This window comes from Prionailurus viverrinus, chromosome D2, assembly GCF_022837055.1.
Source record: "Prionailurus viverrinus isolate Anna chromosome D2, UM_Priviv_1.0, whole genome shotgun sequence".
Lineage (NCBI taxonomy): Eukaryota > Metazoa > Chordata > Mammalia > Carnivora > Felidae > Prionailurus > Prionailurus viverrinus.
In genome coordinates this window covers 20,153,662-20,164,489 of record NC_062571.1, presented here as the reverse complement: position 1 = coordinate 20,164,489, position 10,828 = coordinate 20,153,662, and the positions used below count along the sequence as shown (strand labels likewise).

At 44.1% G+C, this 10,828-nt stretch overlaps 1 long non-coding RNA gene across 1 annotated transcript in view; it reads right to left on the bottom strand.

Annotated features, from left to right (window-relative positions):
• Positions 1 to 540: 540 nt before the first annotated feature.
• Positions 541 to 10,828, bottom strand: part of LOC125147850 (uncharacterized) — a 31,961-nt gene continuing 21,673 nt past the window's right edge. The window contains exon 3 of the long non-coding RNA XR_007145318.1: positions 541 to 711. This is a non-coding gene — a long non-coding RNA (uncharacterized LOC125147850). The remainder of the gene's footprint in view (positions 712 to 10,828) is intronic.

The following is a 10,828-nucleotide window of genomic DNA, read 5'->3' as shown; positions in this document are numbered from 1 at the left end:
AGAAACAGCATACCGGCCTGGGAGATTTTCACAGTGTTTCCATCAGCTTTCCACTCCAAGTTTCTTTAGCTGATAGTTAACACCAGATATTTTTAATCTGTTCACACTGCAGAAGAAAGCATTTCTTGCTAGAAAAAGTGTAGTCAAGGTGAGTCATTAAAATACAATGACAATTGCTGCAAATTAAGTCTGATTATATCAAAACCATGGGTGTAGAGCTAAGGGACATTCGTAAAGGATAATGCAGGCTGTGTCACGGTGATTTTGCAAACGTGGTAAAATCCTTTTCTCTGTCAGAGTTTCTTAACAAACAATTAAACAATGATAATTACAATACGTGCACAGGTTATAAAAGCCCTGTATTTGTCGTAGCATTTATACATACAACCATGATAGTACATACACTTGAAAGACTAAACTGAGATATAAGAACATCAATTGATTCCAAAGGATATTTATAGCCCGGATATATATGAAAGTAAGGAACTATCTATAGGGAGTGACAAATTTACAGAAATGTACGAAACATTAAATGCTAAATGAGTTTCTCGATCCTATTCACGAATTTTTCAGTAATTAAATACTGTAATAAAATATCTCAGGGTCCATATAACAAGGATTAACAGATGAAAGATCTGGTTGAAGTTTCAAATGTAGTCACTGCTGGGCTCTGCGTGCTGCAAGACCATCGGTAGAAGCAGTGTGGGTAAACTGCAAGATAAAGGAAACAATCAGTCTTAAGACATCAGCCCGAAAAGCACCTTCCAGGGCCCCAGGTGGGGCCTAGCACGTGCCCCCCCTCCCCAAAGACCTTCCTGGCTGAAGAGATTTGAGAATCTAGAGAACATATGAAGCATTTTGCATTACCAATGAGAATTATTCGATTGAGTTCATACTGGCTTAAGACTGAAAGTTACCAAATTAAAAAAAAAAAAAACAAGATGAAGGAATCAATCAACTATTCTTTTTTTTTCAGGATTTTAAGTAATCTCCACTCCAAAATGGGGCTCAAACTCACTACCCTAAGTTCAAGTGTCATAGGCTCCACCTGGCCTTCAGCCAGGAGCTCCCAACAATCAAACACTGTGGCTGAGAGAGGAAAACAGAATGAGAGGAGAACAAAGCCCACCCCCCGAGGCCCTCAGATCAGGGAGAAGAGGGCTGGACTCCGGGGCCCACACCCAAAATCTCCAAGTTCAAACTCACCCCTCAGAGGGCAATGTGCTTCCGCTTTTAAAAGCTAATCTCTCAACTGAGAGGCCACCAGCGTCACTCACGTGAGGACTAGAATCCTCTTGGGCCTGGTTCATTCACGAAGGTGTGCGTAAAACAAGCCAGCCAGGGCCTGCTGACCTAGGAGCTCCACCGGACCAGGCAAAGGCCAGTGCCACTTGCTCCCGAACGACCGGGAAGGTCAGCTCAGACCTGGAAAATCTCCTACTGCTCTGACAGCAATCCTGCCTCCCTACCACAAAAGACATTAGCAGACACTGAAGCCAAACTTCTTTTTTTACGAAAAGAGTGGAAATACAGTTTTCTCCGGAAAAACTGAGAACACACCAACCTCTTAAGTGTAAGCACACAAACACCAGAATCCTCTTAGCAGGTGTAGAGAAGCTCATGTGTTTGTGTGTGTGTGTGTGTGTGTGTGCATGTGTGTGTGTGTGCATGTGTGTGTATGTGTGTGTGTCTGTCTATGTGCGTCTGCGTGTCTGTGTATTTCTGAAAGTCCCTAAGTGAGCCTGCTGCGGCTGTCCTGGCTCACATGGACATTGTGCAGACAGGACACGGGGTGTCCGACTGTGGCCTGCATGGACGGTGCCCTCTACTCACCAACAGGAGGCGTCGGCAGGATTAAGACATGACTGGCTGAATCCAGCCTCTGTGGTGCAGATACTATGCCTGCTCCAAGCAACACAAGGGACAGCGTGCAAATGCAGCATGTGGTTAGTCTTAAAATAGCACATGAGGGCACAAATACAGCCACACACATTCTAAACCACAGCAGCAACCACTGAGGGCTCCCGGGGCACTTCTGAGTGGGTTTCTCTCCACCCGCAAGCAGCCGGGGGAGTCCCCGGGAGTTCACTCTCAAATAGCAATGGGGCAGTAGAGGCCATGAAAACACTTTCGCCGTGTCCATCTGCCATCTTGTGAAAGAGGGGCCAGGGCTGCCGATCACATACGTAGCTCTGCAAGTGTCGCTCTGAGGCTGGTCCAACGCTCTGAGGACACCCACGATGCCTAGTTGTAGTAGTTGAGAGAATACGCTAATATTCCATCAGATAGAAAAGTTAAAAAAATCTCTTTCACTGTGAAACTTTGATAAGCAGAAGTGAGGAGTAACCTTAGATCATTTGAGCCTGAGCATGCCGCAGCATCTGAACGCCTTGTTACATATTAAGTCGGCCATTCTCCATCAGTGTTCACATTCCAACCCAAGAGCCTCCCATACCTCCGCCAAGAGGCTGGGGCAGAGCAGCACGTCACATACAGACCAGCAGCATCTTCTCTGGCTGCATAGAGGACAGAGAGGAAGTGACCCAGAAGCCTGCAGGGAGAGTCTCTGCTGACCCAGCAGGTAAGTCAACAGTGTCTTGATCTACATTGCTATCTCTAAGAAGGTGCCCTCCTGAAGCTTCTATCATCATCCTGGGAAATTACAGGACACATTGTGAAATGAAAACCAAAAATATATAGTAAGGTTACCAGCCCTTTAAAATGACCTCACTCTGCAAGTTTGTTTACAGCTGTTTACCCCCATTCCTGAGAGCCATTGGGGGCCCCCTGCCCAGACGGCTGCCCCAGGCGGTAAAGGAGGCAGGGCCATATTTGTGCCAGGACCCTGACCGGGCACAAGTCAGGACAGTCCTGGGCTGACTGGACCTGCCGCACTGTCTTTGTGAAATCACCTTCCTGCTATAGAAGATACTACCTTTTTGTTTTCAAAACAGTCTTTAAGCTGCGGACAGTGCTACACGCTAGGACAGTCCCACCGCACCCTTTCACGTGTCCTATTCTCGTCACACTCGAGTGTTCTTATGGCAACGAAGACAGTCTTAAGTAGTGGTGTGGGAGTAAATCAGTCCTGGTGTTGTATAAGGAGAAATCAACACTTCGTGTCTTTTTAAATAAACGACTGTAACCTTCCCCCAGAGCACAGGGCCCTGGACTGCAGAGAGACCTCCAGCCACCCCCAAAGGCAACTTACAGGCTCTATTGCCAGGCTGCCGTCAATGTGTTATGATGTGAAAAATATTTCTCAAGACTATCAAAAGTCAAATACCAAAAGGAAAGAAACCAAACTCCTCACCTCTGTTAAAATATTGGTTTCTCAATAGCTCGTTGGTTTGGGTGTTTTTTACGTTTTTGCAGGTACATTTATTTATTTTTGAAAGAGACACAAACAGTATGAGTTGTGGAAGGGCAGAGGGCTAGGGAGAGAGAGAATCCCAAGCAGAATCCCCATTGTCACCGCTGAGCCCAACGGGAGGCCCAAACTCACGAAGTGTGAGATCATGACCTGCGCTGAAAGCAAGACTCAGATGCTTAAATGATTGAACTACCAGGCACCCCTGTTTGTTAGATTTTCAGAGAGAGAGGGAGAGAGAGAGAGAGAGAGAACGATTGTGTGTGAGTGAGATAGGGGCAGATAGAAAGGGTGACAGGGGACCCAAAGCAGGCTCCACGCAGACAGCAGCCAGCCCAATGCTGGCCTCAGACTCACAAGCAGTGTGATCATGACCTGAGCGAAAGTCACTTAACCAGCTGAGCCACACAGGCACCTTTAGATTGAGAGTGAGAGGATGGAGAACTATTTATCATGCTACTGGAAGCCAAAAGAAAGCTGGAGTAGCCATACTTATATCAGACAGACTAGACTTTCAATCAAAGGCTGTAACAAGAGATGAAGAAGGACATTTGATAATAATTACAGGGCCTATCCATCAGGAAGAGCTAACAATTATAAATGTCTATGCACCGAATACAGGAGCCCCCAAACGTAGAAAACAATTCCTCATAAACATGAACAACCTTATTGATAAGAATGTGGTCATTGCAGGGGACTTTAACACTCCACTTACAGAAATGGATAGATCATCTAGACACACGGTCAATAAAGAAACAAGGGCCCTGAAGGATACATTGGATCAGATGGACTTGACACATATATTTAGAACTCTGCATCCCAAAGCAACAGAATATACTTTCTTCTCGAGTGCACATAGAACTTTCTCCAAGATAGGTCATATACTGGGTCACAAAACAGCCCTTCATAAGTATACAAGAATTGAAATTGTACCATACATACTTTCAGACCACAAGGCTATGAAGCTTGAAATGAACCACAGGAAAAAGTCTGGAAAACCTCCCAAAGCATGGAGGTTAAAGAACACCCTACTAAAGAATGAGTGGGTCAACCAGGCAATTAGAGAAGAAATTTAAAAATATATGGAAACCAACGAAAATGAAAATACAACAATCCAAACGCTTTGGGATGCAGCGAAGGCAGTCCTGAGAGGAAAATACATTGCAATCCAGGCCTATCTCCAGAAACAAGAGCAATCCCAAATACAAAATCTAACAGCACACCTAAAGGAAATAGAAGCAGAACAGCAAAGGCAGCCTAAACCCAGCAGAAGAGGAGAAATAAGAAAGATCAGAGCAGAAATAAACAATATAGGATCTAAAAAAAACTGTAGAGCAGATCAATGAAACCAAGAGTTGGTGTTTTGAAAAGATACACAAAATTGACAAACCTCTAGCCAGGCTTCTCAAAAAGAAAAGGGAGATGACCCAAATAGATAAAATCATGAATGAAAATGAATTATTACAACCAATCCCTCAGAGATACAAACAATTCTCAGGGAATACTATGAAAAATTATATGCCAACAAATTGGACAACCTGGAAGAAATGGACAAATTCCTAAACACGCACACTCTTCCAAAACTCAATCAGGAGGAAAGAGAAAGCTTGAACAGACCCATCACCAGCGAAGAAATTGAATCGGTTATCAAAAATCTCCCAAAAATAAGAGTCCAGGACCAGATGGCTTCCCACGGGAGTTCTACCAGACGTTTAAAGCAGAGATAATACCTATCCTTCTCAAGCTATTCCAAGAAATAGAAAGGGAAGGAAAACTTCCAGACTCATTCTATGAAGCCAGTATTACTTTGATTCCTAAACCAGACAGAGACCCAGTAAAAAAAGAGAACTACAGGCCAATATCCCTGATGAATATAGATGCAAAAATTCTCAATGAGATACGAGCAAATCGAATTCAACCTCATATAAAAAGAATAACCCAACATGATCAAGTGGGATTCATTCCTGGGATGCAGGGCTGGTTCCACATTCGCAAATCAAACAATGTGATACATCAGAGTAAGAAAAGGAAAGATAAGAACCATATGAGCCTGTCAATCGATGCAGAAAAGGCCTTTGACAAAATTCAGCACCCTTTCTTAATAAAAACCCTTGAGAAAGTCGGGATAGAAGGAACATACTTAAACATCATAAAAGCCATTTATGAAAAGCCCACAGCTAACATCATCCTCAATGGGGAAAAACTGAGAGCTTTTTCCCTGAGATCAGGAACGCGACGGGGATGCCCACTCTCACCGCTGTTGTTTAACATAGTGTTGGAAGTTCTAGCATCAGCAATCAGACAACAAAAGGAAATCAAAGGCATCCAAATTGGCAAAGATGAAGTCAAGCTTTCCCTTTTTGCAGATGACGTGATACTATACATGGAAAATCTGATAGACTCCCCCAAAAGTCTGCTAGGCCTGATACATGAATTCAGCAAAGTTGCAGGATACAAAATCAAAGGACAGAAATCAGTTGCATTCTTATACACTACCAATGAAGCAACAGAAAGACAAATAAAGAACTGATCTCATTCACAATTGCACCAAGAAGCATAAAATACCTAGGAATAACTCTAACCAAAGATGTAAAAGATCTGTATGCTGAAAAGTATAGAAAGCTTATGAAGGTAATTGAAGGAGATATGAAGAAATGGAAAGACATTCCGTGCTCATGGATTGGAAGAATAAATATTGTCAAAATGTCAATACTGCCCAAAGCTATCTACACATTCAATGCAATCCCAATCAAAATTGCACCAGCATTCCTCTCGAAACTAGAACAAGCAATCGTAAAATTCATATGGAACCACAAAAGGCCCCAAATGGCCAAAGTAATTTTGAAGAACAAGACCAAAGCAGGAGGCATCACAATCCCAGACTTTAGCCTCAACTACAAAGCTGTCATCATGAAGACAGCATGGTATTGGCACAAACACAGACACATAGACCAATGGAATAGAATAGAAACCCCAGAACTAGCCCCACAAACGTATGGCCAACTCATCTTTGACAAAGCAGGGAAAAACATCCAATGGAAAAAAGACAGCCTCTTTAACAAATGGTGCTGGGAGAACTGGACAGGAACATGCAGAAGGTTAAAACTAGACCACTTTCTCACACCATTCACAAAAATAAACCCAAAATGGATAAAGGACCTGAATGTGAGACAGGAAACCATCAAAACCCTAGAGAGGAAAGCAGGAAAAGACCTCTCTGACCTCAGCCGTAGCTATCTCTTACTCGACACATCCCCAAAGGCAAGGGAATTAAAAGCAAAAATGAATTACTGGGACCTTATGAAGATAAAAAGCTTCTGCACAGCAAAGGAAACAACCAACAAAACTAAAAGGCAACCAACAGAATGGGAAAAGATATTTGCAAATGACATATCGGACAAAGGGCTAGTATCCAAAATCTATAAAGCGCTCACCAAACTCCACACCCAAAAAACAAATAACCCAGTGAACAAACGGGCAGAAAACATGAATAGACACTTCTCTAAAGAAGACATCCGGATGGCCAACAGGCACATGTAAAGATGCTCAACGTCGCTCCTCATCAGGGAAATACAAATCAAAACCACACTCAGATATCACCTCACGCCAGTCAGAGTGGCCAAAATGAACAAATCAAGAGACTATAGATGCTGGAGAGGATGTGGAGAAACGGGAACTCTCTTGCACTGTTGGTGGGAATGCAAATTGGTGCAGCCACTCTGGAAAACAGTGTGGAGGTTCCTCAGAAAATTAAAAATACACCTACCCTATGACCCAGCAATAGCACTGCTAGGAATTTACCCAAGGGATACAGGAGTACTGATGCATAGGGGCACTTGTACCCCAATGTTTATAGCAGCACTCTCAACAATAGCCAAATGATGGAAAGAGCCTACATGTCCATCAACTGATGAATGGATAAAGAAATTGTGGTTTATATACACAATGGAGTACTACGTGGCAATGAGAAAGACTGCAATATGGCCCTTTGTAGCAACACGGATGGAACGGGAGAGCGTGATGCTAAGTGAAATAAGCCATACAGAGAAAAAAAAGATACCATATGGTTTCACTCTTAGGTGGATCCTGAGAAACTTAACAGAAACCCATGGGGGACAGGAAGAAAACAAAGGAGGTTAGAGTGGGAGAGAGCCAAAGCATAAGAGACTCTTAAAAACTGAGAACAAACGGGGTTGATGGGGGGTGGGAGGGAGGGGAGGGTGGGTGATGGGTATTGAGGAGGGCACCTTTTGGGATGAGCACTGGGTGTTGTATGGAAACCAATTTGACAATAAATTTCATATATTGAAAAAAAATAAATAAACATAAAAAATTCAACAACATCATGCCAGTCCTTCCCCCTGAGGACACAATGACCCCAGGCCCTTATCTGAAAACCCAACTCCTTACGGGGTAGGTTCTGTCCCAACACCAGCTGCCTGGTGCCTCACCTGGCTCTGCTTCCGCTTCCATCGCTCACAACAAAGCCAAGCTCCTCCTTGACCCCAGCCTTTGGCCTCGGAGTCACACTGCTGGGAGAGTGCTCGGTCAGCCTCAGCCCCCGAGTGACCTCTCCGGAAAAGGCCTTTCCGGAACCACGGTGCACAAGTAAGCGACATTTCCTTCTAACCCCTTCACTCGTCCAGATACACTCTTCTCAGCTGTGCCTCCACCCCCGTCTCCGAGGAGCACAGCAGCCAGAGCCTGGCGACCACAATGGTGCAGAGTCACAAAAGGGCTCAACAAGGGTGGGTGGTTGTGTCTCTGCAGAGGATCTGGGTGCACCAACACAGAAGCCCGCTGAGCCAACTCTAATGTTCAGAGTCCTCTCTCTCCCTCAAGACATGTGAGGATTCTGAATTTCCTCAGGGAATGGAGGCAAGATACCAACGAGCTACAAAGGAAACCTAACAGAAAGGCAAGCACAAAGTCGCAGCTAACCGAGCTCTGGACAGCACAGGGAGGCACAGAAAATGAGCCCGGCACTCGGCAAGCACTGCCTGAGAAGCTGACCCTTCCATCGTCTCATTGTGCTGTGGAGAAAATAACTGGGCTTTGGGACCTAGCATCAAGGACGGGTCCTCGGAAATACTCCAGGCCTCCAAATGGAGACCCTGGAGGTCTACACGGGGGTGGGGGACAGCATGAGCCCAGCTCACACTGCACCTTACAAAGACTGAGCCCCAGTCTCAACTCACTCACGCCTGAGTGGGCCCAATAACCGCCACACTTGGGGTGTGGGATGAAATGCTGAAGGAATACAAGCACACGAAGAGCCTCTATGCTTCTCCATACAGTCCAGCACAAAAATGAAAACAAAGAAGAAATGAAAAGACAAGATAAGACAAGACAAAAAAAAGAAAAGAAAAGAAAAAAGAAGAAGAAAGAAAAGAAAAGAAAAGAAAAGAAAAAAATGAAAAGGAAAGGAAATGGAGGGAAAGGAAAGGCAAGGAAACGAAAGGAAAGGAAAGGAATGGAAAGGAAAGGAAAGGAAAGGAAAGGAAAGGAAAGGAAAGGAAGGGAAAGGCAAGGCAAGGCAAGGCAAGGCAAAGCAAGGCAAGGAAATGAAAGGAATGCCTCGGTAGCTCAGTCGGGGAAGCATCCCACTTTGGTTCATGTCATGATCTGACGCTTTATGGTTTGAGTCCCGCGTCGGGCTCTGTGGTGACAGTGAAGAGCCTGGAGCCTGCTTTGGATTCTGTGTCTCCCACTTTGTCTCCCCCTCCCCTCTTCAAGTTTTGTCTCTCCCTCTCTCTCTCTCTGAAGTAAATAATATTTTAAAAAATTCTTTTAATCAGAAAAGGGAAGAAACAAACAAGCAAACAAAAAAAAGAGAGGCACCTGGATAGCTCAGTCTACTCGTTTCAGTGACCAACACTTGGTTTCGGCCCACGTTTGTTAGTTTGAGCCCTGTGTTGGGCTCTCTACTGACAGAAAACAGCCTCTCCTCAACAGTGTCTCTCTCTCCCTTGTCCTCTACCCCCACCCCTGCTCTCACTTTCTTTCTCCCTCAAAATAGATAAACATAAAAAAAACAGGTTTTACATCATATCGACCCAAAGAAGAAAGAAGAGAAACAGACCAAGAGGAGACACATAGACTGGAGTTATTGGATGCAAAAGTCAACTGTCCAAAAACCATTCTTGACAAATGGGAAATTTTCAGAGACTCAAAACAGATTCCCAAACTGCAAATTATCGGAGCTAAAATTAAGATCTCCAGGTGCCTGAGTGGCTCAGTTGGTTAAGCATCTGACTTCAGCTCAGGTCATGATCTCGTGATTCGGGAGTTTGAGCCCCGCGTTGGGCTCTGTGCTGACAGTGCAGAGCCTAGAGCCTGCTTCGGCATCTGTGTCTCCCTCTCTCTCTGTTCTTCCCTTGCTCCCAGTCTGTCTAGCTCTCTAACATAATTAAAAGACTAAAAAATCTTGTTAATGGCATTAAGAACTCAGTCTGTGGGTTTCACATCAGACTAGACACAGGTGAATGGACTCAGTGAACTGAAAGATAGTTAGGTAAAAATATATCTAGACCATACACAGAGAAAACGTCCAGAAAATACAGAAGCCCAAAAGACACAGAAGATATGGTACAAAGGTCCAATAGGAACCCACAAAGTAGAGGAAACACAGAATGGGTAGTACCACTTCGCTACAAAGATAAGAATCAAAACTGATAAAAGAACCATGAGAGTGACTCCACAAAGAACACCCGAGGCAAAAAGATGTTAACAGTCATGAGAGGACAAAGATACCGCCTTCCATGGGACAACAACAACACTACCAGCTGACTCTTCAAGAAGAGCAAATGAAGCCAGATGATGGATTGGCATGTATGAAAGGTGAACTAAAATAGCCACCAACCTGGAAGTCTTTACCTAACAGAAACATTCTTCACAGTGAAGGCAAAGTAAAGATGTTTTTCAGGCAAAACAAGCAAAAACAAAAATAAAAACAGAAACAAGAAACAAAAACAACACACACACACACACACAGACACAAACCATGACTACACATCAACTACAGACACAAAATAAAATCAATATTAAAGCAGCTTGTTGCAGAAAAGAAATGTAGTCTCTGACAGACATATGAAAAAACAAGGCTTGCAGAACAATGTCACAACAGAAAGGGTAACTATGAGAACAAACCTTCACAAGCATTAAGTGCACGAAACAATGACAACAACGCCAAAATCCATCTAAAACTTAAAAATATTAGCCAGCAAAAGGTGAGGAGGAGTTCAGTGTGGTTCAAGTGTCAAAGAAAAGAGCAGGGGCACCTGGGTAGCTCAGTCAGTTGAGTGTCTGACTTTGGCTCAGGTCACGATCTCACGGTTTTTGAGTTGGAGACCCGCGTCAGACTCTGTGCTGATGACTCAGAGCCTGGAGCCTGCTTCAGATTCTGTGTCTCCCTTTCTGCTCTGCCCCTCATCCGATTGAGAGAGATATAAATCTCTC